At 44.1% G+C, this 23,042-nt stretch overlaps 1 long non-coding RNA gene across 1 annotated transcript; it reads right to left on the bottom strand.

Annotated features, from left to right (window-relative positions):
- Window positions 1-14,427: 14,427 nt before the first annotated feature.
- On the bottom strand, window positions 14,428-21,808 carry LOC140213169 (uncharacterized). Its single transcript, XR_011890136.1, has 3 exons — window positions 19,728-21,808; window positions 18,800-19,092; window positions 14,428-15,302 (listed from the first exon to the last, which is right to left on the bottom strand). It is a non-coding gene; the product is annotated as an uncharacterized lncRNA (long non-coding RNA).
- Between the last annotated feature and the right edge of the window lie 1,234 nt (window positions 21,809-23,042).

The raw sequence follows: 23,042 nt of genomic DNA, 5'->3' as shown, positions 1-23,042 counted from the left end.
CGTGATCGTTCCATCGTCTTCATTAGAGCTGTGTCAACCGACTTTCGTCTTGCTGCCGTAGCCACACTATCCTCGCCATACACTAATCATGCATTTGTTGTCACACCACCGTCGTGAGGCCGTCATGGTCTTTCCATCGCTGTCATTTCATTCTTTCTAGGCGTATACCTTCTTGCGCCCCCCCCTCCACACGAAAGCACCAAACGACTTCTAAGTACTGTCTCAAGTGCGCAATGGATTTTTCTCACCGCTTCATTCGGTAATCGTAACATTTTTCGAAACTCTTGTGAACTCAACCCTCGGTGGATTCTGTGTTTTCTTATGTCCCCCCATATCGTGATAACGCGTTCTCTACGACCCAGTAGAACACTTCTCGTTACTTCTGGGCCGCGCTTCGTACACACCCTCTGAGAGACGTATGCCACTAAGCGATGTATGATGCAGTTAAGTGGAATTCTCTTCTGGGTCACGTTCGGCTGGCGGCACAAGCCAGTGGAGGCCCTGACTTGGGGCCCCACCCGTGAAGCTCCGAATCCCCTATTCCCCCTTTCCCCAATTCAATAAAGTTATTCTCTGTCTCTCTCGAAACGGCCATCACAAATTCAGAGGTAGCGAATTCTACGCCAAGTCCTTGTGGCAGATTCAACATTAAAGGTGCTTTCGTACTGCTCTTCAATTGGAATCGTCGTTCTGAGAATTCCTTTTCATCCGAATCACAGGTTAAATGTTCTTGTGAAATGCTGGGTATATGAGAAATAGACCAATGAACATTTTTTATGTGAGCCCCTTGTGGGTAGATAAAACCACCGTATTAGCCTGCAGCTAAGTTAATGCAAGCAGTAGTGATTACATAGCATCTTGGGGTCCAACCTTCGTCGCTACAATGTCACAAGAGGCAATAAATAATGGTCTCATTGAATACTGAGCCACAATTAGAAATCAAATGGCCGCTGCTAACGGAACACTCTCGACGCAAAGCATGTCTTTCATTTGAAATCTGTAAGCTGTTTCTACAATAAGGCACATTGCGCCAAATAAGTTGTCTGAATAGGAATATTTCGCCCTTGGCCAACTCTGATCTCCTTAATAAAATACATGCAAAACGCGGAAATGTATTTTATGTGAAAACGATTGCACTTATTTGATTAAAAATGATGCGTTCGACAAACTAGCAACTCTACAGAAAGCCGAATTTTAATTATGGCCTACAATTTTTTACGAAGATCTCTGTAAACTGGTACCTTTTGAAAAAAGTTCAGCCTGAAGTCTGCAAGTCCATAAATTTTCCCCCCGCCCCCCTCCCTAAAAGAAAGAGACAGACATTGCAGGGTACAGAACGGCGATATCTGTGCGATATCCGCGAACTTCTAGGAAATCTAAAGCAAACAAATCTGATACATGAATTTACAGCTGACGTAAAATCGTTGAAAGGTTCTAGAGCTTTCTGCAAAAGTCTTACTCACAAATTAGTGGAATATTAGTGGAATAAAGAGGCTGCCAGCCTTTTCCCTGTCTTTCTGTAGGTTTGGTCGCCGCATCTTTTTTGGCAGCTTTTTTCTTAAGTACAATGCACAAACTAGCCCAACAACGTATTTTACTAAAATTTTGATTTCTGCAATCACCTTATTCTAACTGATTTTTTTTTTAAATGCAACAAGCCGAAAGAAAATCAGTGCTGCAGTGGTTCGTGAGAAAAATGATTTATCTGTTTCCATGTCTTTAGATAGAAGCTTGCGAGCTAAATCTACCTCCGAATTTTTTTTTTTTTACATTTTACTGAACTTCGCAGGAGAGGAGGCCATTCTTGGCGGAAAAAAAAATTTGCTCTTCGCTCCTTACTTGAATATGTTTCAGACACCCTGAACTCGCTGAGGGAAATTTAAGCATGAATCAGACACTCCCCCAAGATATTATTTTAAAACGTATAATAGCAAATTCTTTTACAGCTGTGATTGTGTGTTCATTGGAATTAGTTGAGACCAGCGGCTCAGGTGATCAGTGCTTTCGGTATTAGAGCTGCAAAAGGCACCGTGAGAATAAACAGTGAATCCGCCGAGTGACGTCAGAACTCTAAAACGCGCAGGCGAAGATGCCAATTACGGAAGCAATCGTGATAGGTGATGCTTGAGCGCTGTAGCAGCGTCTCAGCTTCTCCAATCCAGTGAAATATAGGCCGAGAAGCGCTCACGTTCTGCAGCAGCATCCAAGTCAAATCTGTGCTCGATGTCAGCAGTTACTTAAAAACACAGAAGGGGATGTGCTGAGGTTGGTTTGTTGTATGGCCCTGATAATACTCGCAATGAACCCTTATGGTAGACTGCAACGACATGGGCACTGACATACATAGTGATATTGGATGTTGGATAACGGCAGATTTCTGCGATGGCGCCATCTATCGGGATTCAGGATCTTGGTAGCGTAGAAGAGTCCGACAAGACAACGTCTTGCGGTCTCTCGTGAAGGAGCTTAGCAGTAGAGAACACAAATGATTTATTTTTTTAATCGAAGCTTTTTTTTGGGAACAGCTTCGCGATTCAGCGTGTTGTGGTCATCGTCTGCATCGGCGAGTAGAAGCTGTGCCCGTTCTAGCGTAGCCCACAACAACGCTTCCCATTGCGATGCAGTTCACTCAGGTAACGTTGCTTTCTGCAAAACGCCATCCTAACCCCATCCGCGTCCATCAAGGTGTTCAATGCTCGAATACTGCCGCATAAGGGATGTCTTTGCTATTATCAGAAGGACAATACCTCATGACACATCTTGGCGAGCAGAAAACACGTACAAATGATAATAAAAAAACCGCAAGCGACACCTTGCAACTTAAGCTTTCTTAATGGAAGTACGTTGTTTAAACATAACGAATAGATACATACAATGCGTGTTGCAAACGTTCACAGGACATTTGGTTTGAGAAAAAGAACCATCCATTATTGTAAAATAATCGTTGCTTTCTAGTACCAGGATTAACAACACTTAATGGCGTTTGAGGAAGAGAAAGTTGTTAAAGTGATGGCTGTTTTGAACGATCCGGCCTGTTCGTGATGAAAACTCATGCGGCACATTGCTCCTCGAGTATTTCATTTATTTATTATTTAGCCTTTCTTACCTTGTTTGTATTCTACTGCGTAAATTCAAGGTTTGTTAGTATTGCATTTATCTTTAATGAACAGAACACTCTACTTGCCCCCTGTAACGTGCTTTTTACTTGTTACATCTGTCACCATTATAGTTTATTACAAATTTCTCATTTGTGCAGAAGTTCAATTGAAAACGGTAATACATACGTGTGAAATAATGCATACGAGTCCCTTTTGTTTAGTAAACCGACTCCGTTCGCATTTTATAACTAAATTTCTGTAGGAATGATCAAACATTCAACATTCAATTCAAGATGCTGAGGTCGTCTTTTTCAGTTACTCGCACTTGATTCCATTTGTACTTTAGACTATCCTCCACGGTTTGAAACTTCCACGGTTTGAAACGACGTTCCCGCGCTAGCAATACGTGTTGACGCTTTGAAAAGCAAAATCCCACAGCCATTACGAGACCCGCAGCCTTCCTCGCAGAATATCTGCCCGTCGCTAGGGTTCTCGCGTTTAGGGACCAATTTACGCTATATGAAATGGTCGTCGGGTAACGCCACTCAACGAGGTCACGTGATCAGTGCCAAATCGCCGAACACGGGAAGGCTCTCTCGTTCGGCATTATCTTCTCTCACCAGTGCCCCGCAGTGACAATAATGGTCCATCACTAACGTTATTTATTTATTTATTTATTTATTTCGTGTACCCTCAGGGCCAGAGGCATTAAAGAGGGGAGTGGTTACATCAAATACAAAAAAAAAAAGACTGTGTACTGTGTGTTTTCTACGTCCCACTTCTCCTGTCTAGATGTCGAACTCTTTGGGCATCGGAATTTATACTGCCGTTCATTACGCCTTGCAATGATATCACTGGCTGCCCACTCAATCCGTTTTCGCCATTGCTCCTTTTCATAGCGGGTGGTCTGTACGCCAGTTATCAAATCGTAATAAACGTTTGTATAATGTAAGACGATTGCGACGTCTGTATTGTGATGGCCTGGACTGGAAAAGAAAAGTATTGAAATGCCGCTCAGTACGCGGGAAATAATCGAGCATGAGCTTATACGAAGCCCACTCGGGCGCGTTATCGTGCACGTGCCTTCTGCATATGCATTTTTGTTTACCTGTTCTCATTTTTCTTCTTTCATGATCATATTTTTGGACACTGCGCTCAATCACTCGTTCAAAGTCTGTTACGAAAAAAAAACTGTGCTCATATCGCTACTTCCGCTATGTTTGCTTGTAGAAAACACTCTATATGAAATTAAGCGGTACGCCCGCCTTATCATGATCAGTTTGTGGGTGTAGTGTGCTTGTAGCGGTATTTGCTGAGGGTTTACTAACTTGTGCAGCCGCTAAAAAGTTGCGTTTCCCAGCGGCTTGGCATGGGCAGGTGGCAACACATGTCTCAAGCATGCGTAAAAGCTTGCTCTTGTTCTTTTCTGCTTTCGAGCGCAATATTGATGTACAGAATTTGCTCGACCTCCGCAAGCGTTGAACCATGTCTATCTTATCTTCAAAAGAAGGAAGAGTTGGCTTAAAAATATTTTTTAGAGAGAGAAAAGTAGACATGTAAATGCAGTTTGACGATTCCCGTCTGTAATAGAAGCGAAACGTTCGCAGACACACTTAAGACTGCTTATGCATGGAAATTCCAAAGCATTGTAGTCGCTTTGGGGGAAATGTTTTCGGTTAGGTATTCATCCGTGTGCCGTCATGTACGCTGTAAACTTGTAAGTAATTCCTCTTTCTGTTCCCTTGCTTCGTCTTCTGCGGCGTGCTTCCGTGAGCGACCACGTTTCGTAGATGCCACTGAGGCAGACGCTTCGGAGGGCATCTCGGTAGACACAGCACCGATATAATCCGAAGAGCAAATGACACGCGAGATACAGCGACGTGACGTGTGCAATGACGCACGTAATAAGCACACCTCTTTTTTATACACTCGCGATTTGGGGTCGAGAGTACATCGCCGTACACACAACACCGATGAAATCGGAAGAGCAAGTGACACGCGAGAGGCATTGATGTGATGTGTGCATTGACGAACCCACTAGACACAACTTTAGTCAACCGTAGCCGTGGGGCCGCCATGGCATCTCGCACCCCGGAGGTCCGAGTTCGATTCCCACGCCTACCTAAATTTATCAATTTTTTTGGAAGGTATTAATTTGCTTTGCTTACAGAAACCTGCCTGAAAAATTGTACGTCAATCCGACATTGTCAAGACCACTAGTGAGGCTTCAGATACCAGGAATTATGAAGAAATCTCACGTTTCCTCCATTGGCTTGAAGCAGCTCACCCTGTCCCATATATTTACATTATATAGTGGGACTGTGCAAGTATATACCGATGGTTCGGTCACGCCATCTGCCACAACGGCCGCATTTGTCATCCCACAACTTGGAATTACTCAACGATTTCGATTAGACCACAAATCGACATCTACGGCTGCGGAACTTGCGGGAATACGGGAGGCTGTCCGTTTTATGAGAGCGCAGACGCCCCATAAATGGACGATATTGTGCGATGCCAAATCAGCGCTACAGGCGCTAAAATACTTTTTAAAGAAAGGACCATACTATCTGCTCGTGCTGGAAATCGTCGAACTTCATCACTGTGCCGAGTTAAGTGGCCACGTGATCATCTTTCAATGGGTGCCTAGCCATTGTGGTGTTTTTGGTAATGAACTCGCTGACAGTGAGGCAAGATCGGCCTCCTCTTCCTCTGATGAAGTACGGATTGCCTACTCGCGACCTGACACCAACTCCATGATCAAGGCACTCATGCAGGACCTTACAAAGGCTTACAGAGCCCACTCTGATGCATTCACAGACGTCTACATATGACTGACCCAGACGGTAAATTCTGTTTGCCCCCGAAGCTTACACGGAGCAAAACATCATTGCTACACAGAATTCGGCTCGGCGTTGCTTTCACCCGTCGATACGCACACCTCATCGGCCAGTCGAACAGCCCTGATTGTGTACACTGCCAGATGCCCGAAACACTGCGACACGTACTGTGCGACTGCCCAGCATATATGCTGGAGCGAAGGACGTTAGACAGTTTCCTAGCCAGCGTTGACAGAAAACTACTGTCGGAGGAAGCTATCCTCGGGCCATGGCCTGACACTGCAATTTCAATGCGTGCAACAAAAGTATTGCTGAAGTTCCTGCAGGACATCAAGCTCGACGAGCGGCTCTAGCGTGGCAACTGTCTCATCTATATAAGCACTCACCACTTCTCTTATCATCATCATCCATCCCAATACTTTCGCTCCCCTTCCCTCTCCCCCAGTGCAGAGTAGCAGACTAGAGCGCACTAGCTCAGGTCGACCTCTCTGTCTTTCCTATCAATAAATTCTATTCATTTATTCATTTGAGCATTTTTGACGTGTCTTTACTCGTCCCGCAATGGGCCATTTTCGGCACCATTTTTTAGTCACTCTGCCGATGAAAACACCGTATTTTCGCGTAATGGGAGGTATAGTGCTTTAGCGTTAAACCGTTCGCAGTAATTTAAAAAGAAAGGCAGAACCTTGTTCTTTTTCTTTCTTTCGCACTCAACAACTTCCGAGTAATCGAGTGATCCGATGGCTCGCAGACGAACACCAGAAGTTGTTTTACTTCCACGATTCCCAACTCTTTCTGCTCTCGCAAGCATGTGAGTAGGACCATCGCAGTTACTGAAGCGGACAACAGAGTATAGAGAATGAGCCTTTCAGGCAAAAAAACTAAATATAAAACTGAGTTCATGCGTTACGGGAACCACAATGTTTCAGCCGATGGTTTCAAGTGAAGCGAGTGCGAACTTTTTCAAGAGTCCCGATGACCAAGTCCGGTACACGTCTTACTGAATACTTGGTTCTATACACTTCCGTAAAAACGAAAGTGAAGGGGCACCTGGACGTGTAGAAAAGGCCAGGTAAAGGTCGAAACTTTGTAATGTTCAGCCTATGTTTCTATGAAGCGTTAGTAGTGTTTTTCAGTCTGCCGGATGTTTACGCGTTTCACACTTTTCGCAACGAAACCTTAAAATGTGCGCCATTGGAAGCAAATGAAAGTTGTTGGCGCAACTTTGGGAAAGCGTTCAATACACTTTTTGTTGTACATACGAAGTTCATGTTTATAGGTATAGTTACCGTACAGGCTGCGAAGTTTGTCTGCTACGTCCTTTGGCGTGATCTTGAAACTTCCCATTTTAACAGACCACTGGTTTTACTCTTTTTCCTCTTGTGAGAGGATTCGGAGCTTAGAAACTTCTTGTGATTCGTGTTTTTCTTTTTCAAGTATTGGAAAAATATCGAACTTCTATCCTACCGTATTCGTCAGGTCGCTAAATCCACTACTGTAGTGTTTTATTTTTTTGTAAGTTTGTTCAAAGAACATGATTTCGCCTTCGTGTGCGGGGCTGTGCTAAAAGCGACTTTGTTGGTAAAAGATTGATGTGTGTACCCACAAAACAGTAATAGCAATAACGGCTGGTCCTTATAAGAACGATAAGCATAACTATGTATTCCGTAAGAAACCTGACATTAACCTATGAGATGTGGTGATCAATTTGGCTAACCTTTGTGGTTATACGCCACACTTGTGACATTCTCTCCTGCAGATTGTTTAAATCACGAACAATCCCTCGTCCTTGTAAAATAAATGTAGGCAGTCTCTAGAGTGTAGGCAGAACGCGAATTAGTTAGCCGTCTTATAAACCCTCGCTTGTAGTTATATACAATCCGACATAGTACACGGGAAAAAATTCATGTGTCTCTTCTTCTTTTTTCTAGTCTGGTTCATATACTTTCGAAAAGATTGTCGCACATTCCCATACACGTTATCCCAGGAAGACCACTAGGCCATAAGTGTACAAATTCTTTGTAAATAAAATAGTTTTTAAAAGACTGATGGATTTAGGAACGTTTATACAGAAAATATATTTTTCTGGTGAATTCCAGTGAACAATGAGTCTAGGAGGGTTGCTACAGTTGTAGGCGGATGGACTTGACATTAAAGCGATGCCGGTTGGACTACGAGCCTCAATGCCTGTTATTTGCAACAGCCTCGAAATCAATTTACAAGTGGGGCTAAGTGCACAGCGCTCGTGCGTTCATAACTAGGCAGATATTTAGCAGGAACCTGTAGTCTAAATTATTACACAGCTTCCCAATGATTTCTGCCCCATAACGAAAAAAATTACACTATGGGGTTTTACTTGCCAATACCACTTTTTGATTATGAGGCACGCCGTAGTGGAGGACTCCGGAAATGTCGACCACCTGGGGTTGTTTAACGTGCACCTAAATTTAAGCACCACGGCTGTTTTCGCATTTCTCCCCCATCGAAATGCGGCCGCCGTAGCTGGGATTCAATCCCGCGACCTCGTGCTCAGCAGCCTAACGCCATAGCCAGTGAGCCGCCACGGCTGGTCCCATAACGAAAATTTGTTACGGAGGCGCAAGATGTCGTTCACTATAAAAGAGCATTCACGCACTGCACTTTGAAGCCCACTTTGTCCTTTCTGTTAATGCCGAGTAAATGTGATGTGGAGAAGTACGCCCGCAAGCGTTTAATGCGCCATCTTTCCGTTTAGAAATGTTCTCCGTAGTGGACGTTATTTGTTATTGGGGCTGAGGGAAATGTTGCATGCAGTAGTTATATAGCTTAGCTGGTTCATAATTATTTTTTTTATTGCACTTGTTGATGACAATGTTCTGGTAACATGTTGAAGTTTCGAACGCAAGCTGTGAATACCCAGCCTATAGGCTAGGAACACAGCCTCCCTTCTTTGTAGGCTGTGGATTTCGCATACCAGTGAAGCACTTCATACGTTTAATAGATTTGTACCCTTAAGCGTTAGGCTATATGGTCATTTTCCATATTGAGCAAGACTAAAAAAAAGTCGATCACCAAAACAACTCCGTCACGTAGATACACGCGAAAAAAGAATGAGACCGGAAAGCCAGTAGATTGCGGTGCCAACGCGAACGTTCCAGTCCTACAATGCGCGTTTCGTTTTACTAGTTCCCGAGGGTACGGATTCCAAGGAAAAACGTGAACAGCTATGAACGAAAGCAGTATTGTGGAACTTACAGCTAAGCCCAGGTCGGTGCTCATATAAGAGGGTGCCTTGAACGAATCTTCTGGTACACTGGTACATAATGCTCACTGGTACATAACGTTTTCATCGCTTCTTGCTGCACCGTAGCGAGTTTTTATGGCAATATAGTGTGTGCGCCTGGTGACTCTGCCCACCCCCCCTTTCCTATTCTACCACACATTGGCCGGTCAAATGCGTCGCTTCAACCCCCCCGTTAGTTTCAATTGCCTGGGTAAGCTCGCTGGATGCCGGTGAGCAGCAATTTTATGACCACGAGTGCCCTGCCATAATCGTGCTGGTCCTGGGCTCTGATTATTCCTGCTGGCATCCATTAACCTTTAAATATGTGGGAGCACAAGTGACCAGGAGGACATTTTTTCTGGTGATCGTGCCTGGATATTGGCTTTACATGATTTGACACGATCCGATAACATCATCGAGCATCTTAAGTCATATGCCCCGCCATTCAAAACAGCGGCGGATTTTTAATTTATTGTTCAAATACCTGTCGGAAATTGGTCGAATAAGAAAGCTTTAAAGATTGAATATTTCATATACAAAAGCCTAAATTTACCCACTATGTCACCTGTAACGGTTAGTATCAGGTCCACTTGCTCATTTTACATTTATTCTTATTTTATTTTTTCCCCACTTTCCTCTAGAATCCCTTAACCCCATTCTCCATCCCTAAACGGAGTAGCATGCCAGCGGTTGTATAGCTGCCTGCGAAAATCTGTTTTTCTAATCAAGAGTATCTCTCTCTCTCTCTGCATGCAAGGAAATATATACGTAGGTACATAGATACATACATGCATACATACGTACATATGTACGTACATACATACATACATACATACATACATGCATACATACATGCATACATACATGCATACATACATGCATACATACATACATACATACATACATACATACATACATACATACATACATACATACATACATACATACATACATACATACATACATACATACATACATACATGTCGTACTTGTGCAAGAACAGGCTACACTTCGTGACCTTATTCGATCCGCACTGCCGAGTGGCCATGCCGCTTCAGCTCTCTTCGATTATGTAATTACGCCGTTCCCGTCGAAAGTGATTTCAGTGGGAGGTATAGGCTGATGACACCACGCGTTTGTTTTATGTATAACGTAAAACGTGCCACAGGAAGATTCATTATAGATTTGGCTGAAACCTCGGTGGCGTAGGTTAATCTCCGCGCGTAGCTGATAGTTCGCCATAGCAAAATCAATTCGCAAAATGCTTACCGTTGTGCGACGCACACGTAAAACGTGGCATACATTGAAAGCTGATGATATTGTAGAATCTGGGTGTAAAAATATGATAGAATAGATTGAACAATAAGGATCCACGCAGGCCATAAACATCGCCGTTCTCTTAAGACTCGGAACTGTCCGTGGTTGCTTTGTGGTAGTGGAATTTCCGTGAGGGCCACGAAGTCGCTGTTTCAGCTTCCGGCGTTATTGATCACGTCGCCATATTAGCGGTAGGCTACAATGCTTCTTCACGGTACTTTGGTTGCACTTTAATGATTCACAGCTTAGTTAGATTAGCCAGGTCGCCCTATATTTATACGGCCTCCCTCGTAGCCCGTCCGTTAATTCTTATGTTAAAACAGATCAAAGAAAATAAGTTATTCTTCTTCGCCTGTAAACGGATGTCTGAATAAATACCGCGTGTACCATCTAACGTTAGCCAATCTGTTCACCAAAAAGAAAGTTAGAAAAACGCAGTGCCAGATAAAATTATAAGACGGTGTTCGGTTGTCAGACCACTCGCAACCGAGCACCTCAGGTTTTAGGATAGCATCTTGCACCATGTCTTTTAAATCGTTTTTTTTTTGGTCGCACTAAACAGCTTGGCTAACGTTAGCTAGGACACCCTGTTTAAGAACGCTCTATTCTTCTTGAAATGACCGGACACAACAGATAGGTTGCGCCCATAATGTAAGAATGCTTGAATAAAGCTGAGTGCAAAAGAAATCCAGAATGGTCTGTTATCTATTGCAAAACTGTTTGATGCTGAACATATTCGAAATGAGGCCCCTGGATAGAATTAGTTTTGAAAACAGTGAAATGGAAATAGATTTTGTGTGAAGCTGGTGAATAAAGCAAGCAAAATCACCGGTGACCAAGTCGCCTATCAGTGACTGTAATGCAATAGCATTATGCACTCGCAATGTTCTTTGACAATTTATTTAATAATTTGATTCGTGGTATCGCGGCACCGCCGGAGCTGACTGATTATCCCGGCCCACTCACTCTACCGCGTAACTTGTGATAGCCCTCAACCACGTGATTTCGCCACCAGTGTCTAGGTGTTCCACCACCGCAACGATACTCCTCCTTACCACGTGATCTGTGACGCGCATAACCATGTTACTCGCGCGTCTTGTCCTTTTTCTCGGCTCTTAGTCACGAGACAGTTCCGTCTCCACCCTAGAAGCTCTCCACCCTAGAAAACAGATACTCACTTGTAGAAATACATACATCATATTACTTAAATTAAAACTACGGAGATGCTCATTTTGAACTTCAAGTTTGCTGATCAATACATCACACTTATAGAGAGAAAAAAACCGCGATAGCAAATTTACGTGTGGAAGTTTTGCAGGCATAGGCCATAATTACTGACCAAAAGAATATCATACAAAACAAGGATGATGTGCTAAGAAAGACACTTGCCATTTTTGGCTACGTAAGGGTCTTTTAACCTGGCTTATAAAAAGCATGAACACTAAGAATAGTAGAGAAGCTCCTTCGCGCTTTTTTCATGACGCTTCAAGAAAAATTATTCGTCCCATTTTTCTCTGCCTCGAGTCATTTTAGGAATCATCCATTGCATCTGGGACATGGAGAAATTATTGTGATGTATGGTACTTGAACGGAAACGACCATGGAAAGCTGAAGCTTACTTTATTGGTTTATCTGTTTATGGTATTACATCCGCTTATGTTGAATCGGATATTATCAAACAATTTAAACCTTACATACTACTCGCAGTTTTCTTTTCCTGGTGTCTCATTAATTCCATGGCTATTAGTCCTCACCTGCTACAGAGGAAAGTTGGCGTTGATGGATGTGCATGCACAATATCTTCCCATATAAAGAAATTTAACTAGAGCTCAAAATTCCCCAAGCCATGCTCTTACTGTAGGTACATCAGCGCGCAGTTCATATATATAAAGCTGCGCTGCCATGCCAGCATAGTAGGTTCATCTTTGGCAGGAAAGCGAAGTAGTGACAAAGCGCGACCCTGGTGACGCGGTTATATCTAATTTCAACTGAGGCAAGCAGACGTGACCATTCAGAAACACTGAATTGTACTACAATCACTCCATATTGTGGTTTAGCTTTGTTTGCTGCAGCTATTCGCCAGGCACAGCTAATCATTTCGTCTACACGCAGGTACAGACCCCAAGGTTTTGATTGCAGCAGAAGTGGTATAAGGAATGTCCTAAGGCGGTAGTGGCCTTCGGCTACTTCATGGGACCAGCCAGGAGCTGACGTCACACAGAAGCCCTCTTCAGGATATAAAGATTCACACATGAAGCTCTCATAGCAAGACTGGCTCCACCCACTCGCACTTCTCCTTATTCACTTCCCGAATAAGCCTGAAGCCCAACCTTTAGCTACGTTTTCTCCCTGTGTATAATCGGCCTGGTTTAATCACAACGCTGGGGCATGGATTAAAGTTCAGGATATTGAATAACTTGATTCGGGCCACCAACTTTCCAGAACTGCTCGCTATGACTGCCCGTTGTAATGCATCGTAGGAATTGTTTTAGTGTTTTAACCCATTCGTTGTGGCACGCTGCCAAATCACCGGGGCGCTTACACTTGTTGCGCAGGTCACCGCGCCGCCCACCTGCATCGGCAATAAAACCCGATAAAACAGGGCTGTCTCCTGCTCGTTCAGTGCCTGCAACTCATTACGCAAATGAACCCAGAAAGCGAACGGTGGCACATGTATAGCATGCGGAAAAGCTAAGAGACTCGGCTAATTCAGCCTCGCAGAAATAATCAGTTTTACCGATCCTTTGTGCACACACGGCCTATTTTAACGCAGCACTGAAGTTAGTCATTCTGCGCGCGCTTTCAATGGGGTAACACCGTTTCGCTTCGTGGTGCTCTTCGTGGAATCGTCCCCTTGTCGCGGTTAAAGTTTCGGTTTCTTTATCTTAGAATCCTCGCTAAGTCTGTGAGCAAGTGCAGCTGCGCCACTCGATAAACTTTGAAACCGTTGTTGTTGCATTCGTGCAGATTGCGCAACATTGCTCTGGTCACAACTGTTTTTTTTTTTCTGAGCTTGTTCCGGTGCCACAAATACTTCAGACTGCTGCAGGCGCTGTTGTTTGAACCCCGATTTAGACAAGTAGCATGGATAACCTTAGGTTTATGGATCTTTGCATGATCCCTTTCTTATGGAAATGAAGTCGGGTAGTCTATTGTTTGGTTTATGTAGTTCTTGTAGGCAAAACTTTTTTTCGATTTTCCAGTCGGCTACACAAACTGACATTGTGTATAGGCAAACGTCGTTGACAAACTGTTTGTTTTTTCTCACACAAATTATTTAGGTATGCTGACATTTAGTGTTTGCACATTGCTTGAATATTTAAATAATGTATATAGTCTCGCATTTTTATCATTAAATGTGTACCTCCCACCAAGCAAATGTACACGATATAGTCATTGCTTATGATAGCTGTAAGATTGTAAGACAATACACGGTTTGGCGCAATCGAAATTTTCAAAGGTCTGAGGTGGGTTCTTTAAATGTGGCTACCGCAGCCTATTGTGGCTATGCGCTCCGGCTAAATTTAGCTCGCCTACTCGGGAAGCTGTACGGCAAGTCTTCAGGGGTCATTTAGATGTTGTTGCTGTTGATGATGATGATGATGATGATGATGATGATGATGATGATGATGATGATGATGATTGGATTTCTCTATGGCGCAAGGGCGCCGTTTAAATGACAAGCATCTTTGGCGTATCTCCGCGGCGCCTGTTACATGGCCAAAAACTGATCTTGAAATTGAAATGGCGAAACATTTGGTGGCTACAAAATTTGTGTCGTTGAAGCAATCATCCGATTACTGTAGTTGGGAACCCTACCAAAAATTGGGAGCCCCCCCCCCCCAAAAAAAAGAAGAGTGCGAGTATTACAGGGCACAGTAGAGAAAAAAGAGAAAAGGGAGCCGGATGCTATCAGGGTTCCAGTTTATTAAGAAATTGAACAACATGATATGATAACGGGCTGTTCTACGTCTACACCTCCATGCAAGAGTATGGCCAACTACAGCATTATGTTTCGTACCGTCATATAGGCGATACCTCTTTCTCGGGACAGGCTGTCAAGTCGCTGGTTGAGGAGGTAAAAAAATCACACACAAGAAAATACGCACTATGGTATTCGAATAGACACAAAAAAATATGGATGCCCATCGGTCATCCATCCTTTGTATAGTGTTATAAAAATTAGCGTGTTTCATCCTCTGGCTCATAATTACTCAATAATGGTCCACCTACCTTAGTGTACTATGACTCGTCACTGTATTTTGAGTTTTGTGCACTAGCAATGTAGACCTGTTAAAACGTTCCACAAACGATAACGACAATTCATCGACAAGGATAGACGAGATAAACAAAGTTAGTGACAATTTTAAGCAAGAGGCATGATTCTAAAACCAAAAAAATATGTGGCAGTGAAGGTACGTCTAAATTGGGTGATCACAATCGTTCAAAAGTGTTGCGACAGAACTCATGCCGGGAAATTTCTGCCGCAGTACGACTGGGTTTAAATTATGCGCATATAACATCAGTGGGCTTTATGTACAATGCGAAAAAGACACTGAAGACATGTCGCGAAAGCATACTTGTGTCGCAACAGCCGTAGTTAGCTTCTGTGGCTCAGTCTAAATAAAGGCACTTCAGCGCTGGGTTCATGGGTGAACCAGTGGGACACTGGAAGGCTCGAGCGAAAGCCGGGAAGTTGCGGACGGCCTTGTTGCAGTCTCCCGTCAGAGCCCTGACTGGGCCGGCTCGTGTACACATGCTGAAGCAGGCTGTAATAAAGAACACCTGCGCAAAAAAATGAGAATGAGAAAAAAAAAAAGCTTACAATAGGAAAATGTGACACCGCACACACAAAGAGCGAATGAAATGCTGGAAACTTCTTTAGAGTAAGAATACCTCATTTTTAAGAGCCTTTGCTCAAACACTCCAAGAGCACGCCATCCCTGCTTCTACACGAGCCCGGACAGACTCCAACAGAGGAGTGGTCTTCCGAAAAATTGAACACACTTGAAGAGTGAAGGTACGCAAGGCTGAACGTTCGAATAGTGCGAATACTTGTGATACTTAAAGCGCTTGAAACTACGTGAGCATGGTGCGCAAGATGGCCGACAGCAATAGACGATGTCAAAGACGACGTGGTGCGCGTGTTTACCACGAGCGTGCCAAGCGGGACAAAAAAACAAGAACAAAAGAAGAACAAGCGTGAGTTGGCCAAGTTCTCGAGGTGCAAACGGAGAAGGAGATAAAGAAAGGAAAGAGGAGAGACGGTAGGGAGAGCGGAGGAGACACGTCGGTGCCTAGGGTGTGGAGATACGAGCTTGAGGGGCACCAGGACCTACGCTCGCGAGGGTCTCTACCCAGCCAGCTCAGCACTTCCCGATGACCTGGCACCTTCTTTGCAGCAAGCTGTGGTCTGCACATCCATGACGGCTCTCCTGAAGCTGGGCGACGAGGCGCGAAAACTTGGGCTGTCGGCTACCTGGGCCTGGACGCTAATCGCTCCCACAAGATCGCTGGTGCTTGTCTACTCTGGAGCCTGGGACGCCCCGCTATGACTACTTCCACGACTGCAAGGTGAAAGTCGAGCGCATTGTCATGTAGACCTCGCGTATGTGGCTAGTCACCTGCGCCTACTGCCTCATTGGGTTTGCGCCATCCGGAACTGGATTGCTCAAAGGCTATCATCTCAACTAACTGATGAATTCGGTATTTGCTCAAGACATTATTTTCCTTTGCTACCCGTTGACAACCGAGCAAACTCGCCATTCACTCCCTAGCTTATTAATATGTCACGTGCCTTTACCATCCTTCAGGCATTTCAAGTGTAATGTTAGTTTAACGGAACTCTGAGTTTGTGTTGTCTTCCGAAAACGATTGTCGGCTTTTGTTATCGATGAAGTCACCTTTAGTGCTTTTACAAGCAGCCTTGTATTTAGTTAAAATCACCGAGGTTGCAGCACCTCGTATGTACACATTTAAATGATTCCTTCAAAGAAGCACCTCATCACCGAAAAATAACAAGAACAGTAGAGCCAATCAGAAACTCACACAGTCTCTGAACATAGGAAGAGAAGAAAGAAGAAATGGAACAGGAGGAGCGCGAGAACAGCGTGGAAAAAGAGAAGAGGGAAAAAAAGCATACACTATGGAATCAAGAATACAGAGAGAGGGAGAAAGTATGTCACACGATTTCCTGAAAAGAAAGATGTTGGTGTTTTGATGACTGACTGTCTGGCATGCTGTTGCAGGGCTTGACTGAAATATTTTATATAAGAAGTGATAAAAAGACACTATGACATGGCACGAACCCTAAAAGTACAAAAAATAGCACCAGAGAATCTGCTAGATTCCTAATACGAGAGGGTAGACTTATACCGAATGAATTACTTGTAACTAATTACGCTTTCGGTAATTTTGTAGTTTACCAATTAATGTGTTTACTAGGTAACGCACACTGTAATTTAATCACTTATTTCAGTAATAAATAACATGTAACTGTGGCATGTAACTTGCCGCAGGTGGGGAACTAACCCACGTCTTCGCATTACGCGTTCGACGAAGTTCGCCATAGGAATGGAGCACAAGCGCACGTATTGCTGAAGTACTGGATGCATTAGATACATTTCCCTTAGCCTACGATAAAAGGAGATATGCTCGCAAGTGGAAGCCATTCCTTTCCTAAGAATTAGCTTCGAAGCTTGTTTTGATAATGCGGTAGCGGAAATCTAAATAGAAAGCACTTTCATAAGAAATTCGGTGTTAGTTCCGTTACGCCGGTTTCCTCCACTGCCATGCCGGTACACAATCTGATACGTCGCATTGCGTGGTCACTGCGCGTCATGCAGTTTTAAAAAAACAGTTCAATAAACTTGAATTTATAGACAGATTATGGGTACGAAATAACACGTAGCCACCATAAACCAGCCACGCCTTCGTAACGATTGCCTTAGTCACTGCCGCAAATACAGAGTATTAGAATTGTCTGGGACCTTCAGCAGTACGCGCACATTTGCACCAGAAAAGAGACTGTGCCACAAAAGCGCGTTTTCACACAAAATGTTCTCTCTCGCGTGCGGGATCCTACACTGTAAAACAAGGCCGTTCTATGGTGAAGTGCATTATGCCGTACAGAGCATCCAACAAAAATTTATCAACTCCTGCACTGCATTTAGCTATCTTGAGAGTGATTGGTAGTAGCTCAGGAATTTTAGTAGCCTTCGTTCATGAAATTTCAAACGTCGTCTGCTCTTATTCCTCTGGCTATCCCATTATAAAATTAAAATCAAATATAAATTATTGCGATAACAATGAAATGGACACTCGGCGTGAAGTTGTGCAATTGTCGGCGTCGCCGTGATGTTCAGCGCAAAGCACAAGTGCTGTAACACCGTGCCTACGTGCCGTATGCTGTAGATGCGATGGAAAACTTGAGAAGGTGAGCCTAGGATGGTGGCTTGATCTCGCACGCGCAATGGAGGTATGCGGGGGAGGAAGTGCGCCTTCTTCCACCGCGCGTAAGATACCGAGTTAGGGAGAAGGGGTTCTACTATGGCGGTGGCTGCGAATGACATGGGTGAGCACGTTCGCGCGGATCCTTTATTGAAAATGATTTGGGATGAACATAGAGTTTGGGCAAGCCGAGAACTGTTAGCTTCGTGTGCACCGTATTCTCTCCGCTTAAATCACGTCGAGTCTACAGGCAGCACAAACGTCACTTCGCTCGCATCTGCTGCCGCTCTTCCTCATGCCAGTGTTTTGACAGCGAGTGTCCGCGGTCATCGAGTGAGATGTATTCAAGTTTGCCTGCGCGCGCGTGAAACAATGCTTGTTAATGTAGCTAGTAAGCGAATGATTAGTAGTTCATATGGCGGATAAAACTACTATCCCTACTTCGTATGGCTATCTACTATATTGCTATCGCAATCGGTGCTTCGCCTTTCGGTCGAAACTGAGATTTCTTTCGCAACGCCTGAAGCCAATTGGGTACTACCGCGTGCCTAATCGTCCCCGTTTCCAGCATTATTACAAGATGTACATTTAAAGGGGATACACATGCGAAATTCCAAAGCCGTTTAAAGCCAGGGTAACCAAGCTCAGGAATATTCTTGTATTATCCATAATTCCAACGCTGCGTGCACTGACGGAAGAGCTCTGCACTGACTCCAGGCCCCGTAGCAATTGTAGGAATCTATGCTGCAAATTGTCAGCTGCACCTGTCTAAATGTCGAACAATTACCAGGGTGAAACAGTAGTCATAGTTGGCTCGTTTCAGAAGAGCGTACCGGTGGGGAATCGACGGGCTGTTCTTCGACCCCTGTGGGCGATGTTGGCGGCAACGCATGGTCCGCAGCTCCTTCGGTCATTTCCGCTGGTGACGTCACAGGCACTGTGACGTGTTCAGTTTGGAGCTCGTCTGAAGAGGGCCCACTTGCAGGTCGCGAAGACGCGACCACTCGCATTTCGGTTGATGATGGAAGTGCCTGGCAGGTCAGGTCTGCTGGCGGTCGAGTTGATGGAACCTCCTCTTCTGGTTTTGGCACCGTTGCTTCCTGGTGAACTCTTGCGGCCCCGGCCACTGAAATTGATTCGATTATTTGATTCGGAGACTGCTTGATTGATTGGAATGCCGATGGGGCTGTTATTTAGAGAAGGTTATAATGCAGGCGATGTATGCCAAAAAAATCACACTCTTGCGTCTCTAGCGGCGTTCCTGATACACACCACTAAATGCTAAACGAAATGGCTATCGACCCGACAAACATGACTGATTGGTCGATCGATTGATTGACTAATAACAGATTCATCGGAATGTAACGGCTCAGAGAAATACCTAGCTTACGAAAGCCGTCGCCGTAAAGGGCTCACGAATAATTATGTCCACTTGGGAGGACACCTAAGCCTAATACATGAGTGTTCTTGTATTCACGACCTGGCTAAATGCGATTGCCACGGCCGAAAATTAAGCGTGTTATCACTCCATCGGGTGTACGCATCATCACAGGCACGGAACCACTAGAGCGAGGGAGTTAAGTAAATAAGGGCAAGTAAATAAGGGATAACATTGGCCAGTACATCTTGCGTTGGCTTTCCACGCCGGGTAAATGTGGTTTATCACGTTGTTTTGAACTGCGCTGTCGTGTAGAAACCAGCGACGAAGTAAAATTTTTGAATAGCTACAATACTGCATACAAAATTGTTGCAGGCACTCACATGTTTCAGCGGCTTCCGCTGTGGTAGTGTGGTGCTTTCCATGTTTGGGACCTTTTGCTTTAGCCTTCTTCTTTGTGCCTTTGTGCGCGATGTCTTACTTGTCGGCCTTCGAAGTTTTCCTGGCGTTATTATTCTTCCGGGACTGTGAGGCTTCTTGCGAAAGGGGTTGCACGGTCATTCCAAAGCGTAAGGAGATGGAACAATGCAGCACAATATGGCTTCCTCTCCTTCTCCTTGTTCTTCTTCGGGCTGATTCGCTTTTTATTGTTCCCATCTTTCTGGAGCACCACTGGTGGCCTTGTACAGCTTCTTATATCCCTCGTAAGAAGAAAGAAACCTTTATTGACTCATGCAAAGCGTGCTACTTTCTTTTAATTCGGTGTTTTCGTTTTATATTTGTGCCTGTGGAGCGTTTGTAGAGGCTTCTTTGGCTGCTTTCAAAGAGGCAAGATTAATCGTATGCAGAATTTCTTCCTATCTCTCGTTTAACTTTTTTTTTGAGAGATATTTATTCTGTTATCATTATTGACCGCCTCTTTTTGCTAGTTATTGCTTAATTTCAAGGTCAAAGCTTCATTACTCGCTTTCCATTTTGCCCCCACTATTTGCGTTGTAGTTTTAACCTTGAACGAGTGCTATTGCACTCATTCATGGCCGATATTCAAGAACATATTGCGCCAATGATTTCTTTTTGCAGAAAACCAACTAAAGAACCAAGCAACTCCAGAAAAAGTTTCGTTTGTGGATGTTGCTTTGCGTGACGATAGAGAAGTTCGGCCGCCGCCATCGTTTCATATATTTGGCCGGAGTTTGACACCAGGTGGCTCCAGACGGTTTGACACAGGTGCAGGAGAAGGGAATTTGAGCTAACACGAGTGAGTTTGACACCAGGTGGCTCCAGACGGTTTGACACAGGTGCAGGAGAAGGGAATTTGAGCTAACACGAGTGAAAGAGCGAGTGAAAACTTTATTCTAAATGTCCGGCGATTCAGGCGGGGTGGGGCCATAAGCACCCCTAAAAAATGGAGGTAGAAGAAATGATAGTAGCATTTTGGTAAATATGACTGACGCTTTGAAGCCATAGCGAGAGATCACGCTATGAAATTTCAAGAGTACCCTCTAGTGTGTTTGCTGTGGCTGCGTTTGGCCAACCTAATTTTTTTTTACTGTGAGAATGACAACCAGCAGTTGAGTCTCTCACTCTAGTGAATTTCACTCAAAGAAAGTGAAACCTGCTAAGTGACAATATCACTGAAAGCATGCAGGAAGCCTGTTAAAAATTGTTAAATGGATCGCATTTTAAATGGGAGTCATGCCCACTTGACTGTCCCACGCATTTGTAGGGTGTCGCAATACCTTTCGAACATGAATGTCCGATAAGTTGTTCACATTTATAAGTGCATGTCAGGCTTTCATATACCATATAAATGTATATGCGAGTAAACGAACATTTATAGATATGTATGCGGATAGTAGCGCAATAACAATAGCATAGTATTTCAGCATTTCTTATACTCAACTTGAAGTAAACAGCGGGAATTTATGCCATTATGAGTGACATCTTCGACTACAAGGAAGCTATCTGTTATCCGTAGTGCGGTTCAATTAGTAGCTCTCATATGAGGGCGCCAAACATAACTTTAGCAATTCGTCGCTCACTTCGCTTCCAGTACAAGTATGAAATTAGTCAACGCTGTAGCAGACAAGAAAAAAGCCCGCAAACGTTCACTATGCAAGAGCAGCCCATGGTAATATTTCGCTGCGGGAAACGAGGTAAGGTAATAACGAAGGGCCTAGACAGATAACGTGGCTTCGTAACCAGCAAGAATAAGTAATATGGCTTGTAAACCAATAGTTCGTCAACTCTATCCGACTATGTCAAGCTACGCAGGTTGTTGATGTATACACACACAAAAAAAAACAAAGGTGGGTCCAGGTAAAACACAAACCGTGTTGGCCAGTACTCGGATAAAGAATAATAGACTTGACAACGGAGAACATAAGAAAATAATTTTATCGCAGCGCACACGCATACGTGTGCTGCTACATTAATGATGTCAGTGGGCAAGGTAGAGCAAGAAGTCGTCTTTTCTCGCTTCATAAAATCCTCATCGATCTCTATAAGTCCAATTGAATAGCTTAATTATTATTTTGTGAGGAAGTGGCGATGTGCCGTATTTTCCGCATTGTAGTCCACACGCAACGTATATAATAGTACGCAGAGGCCAATCTGATATGAAAAGAAATTTAGTTCAGAAAGTCCGCGACCACAGTGCAATCCACTGCGAAAAACTGTGATCACTGCGAAAATAGTGTGACATAGACGACTCGTCTTCAGTCTGTACAGAATAGACAAGCAAAATCTTTGCTCTGAACCACTGAAAGCCTGCGTCCTTTGTTATCCTGCATACAGGAGTCGATTTAAATCCATCCACGCAAGGTTCCCCACTTCACGCTGTTTCTCTATCCATGATGCAAGCGTTTCTTCGGAAATTTGGAAAGATACCGCCAACAAAGCACGAGAATTTCCCAAATTCATAAATAACCAACTGGCCTACAGCCGCGCTCTGTTATGTTAAGTTTCTTTGGTTTTTGGCCAAGCAGGTGTCCTGCACCATCGTACCCTCTTCAGTGGAGGCATTTCCTTGAGAAATTTCGGAGAAGTATACAACATCCGTCTTCGTTTTTCACTGACGTCAAATTCACTCGGGGTTGCCCGGTTTGACTTCGGGTCATGCGTCGCCTAGACTACAATGACCTTGACGGATGCCGGCAGGCCGTTTCGACTATTCGCTGTAATCGCAACTGTTGTGCTCTGCGCGTGAAGCTCTACGTAAACGGGCCCGGATATTGCACCAATGGTATGCGCTTCTGCTACAAATTCAAGCTCTGGAAGTAGCCGCTTTAGTTACTGGGAGAATCATTCGCTTGAACATTTTGAGCTGCCAGTCTGAGCCAGAAGTTCTGAGTACGTGCAGCGACATTATTGCGCAACTTATTTCTCTATGCAATTTAGCCTAAAACATTCTTGCCTTGCCTAGTTTTATTCACGTACGCGTCCAGTCTTGCAAACCTCTACTTTCGCTGTCGCCGCTGGAACTTCGTTACTGCTTAGAATTTTCCCCCTAAGAATTGACGTCACCTATTTTTTTAGCTCCATGGGACTTCTTCGGGTTATTCTCAGCTCCCTTTGAAACTCTATTTACATAACGTTGCATCCAAGCAATTCATATGAGCTGTCCCCTTCCTCGCTTATATTTTTGTGCAATTTGCGATCACGATTCACCAAGACACTCATTGAGGTTTTCTATAAAC

This window comes from Dermacentor andersoni, chromosome 9, assembly GCF_023375885.2.
Source record: "Dermacentor andersoni chromosome 9, qqDerAnde1_hic_scaffold, whole genome shotgun sequence".
Classification (NCBI taxonomy): Eukaryota; Metazoa; Arthropoda; class Arachnida; order Ixodida; family Ixodidae; genus Dermacentor; species Dermacentor andersoni.
The sequence above is the reverse complement of the archived record's forward strand: the minus strand, read 5'-3'. Positions and strand labels throughout refer to the sequence as shown.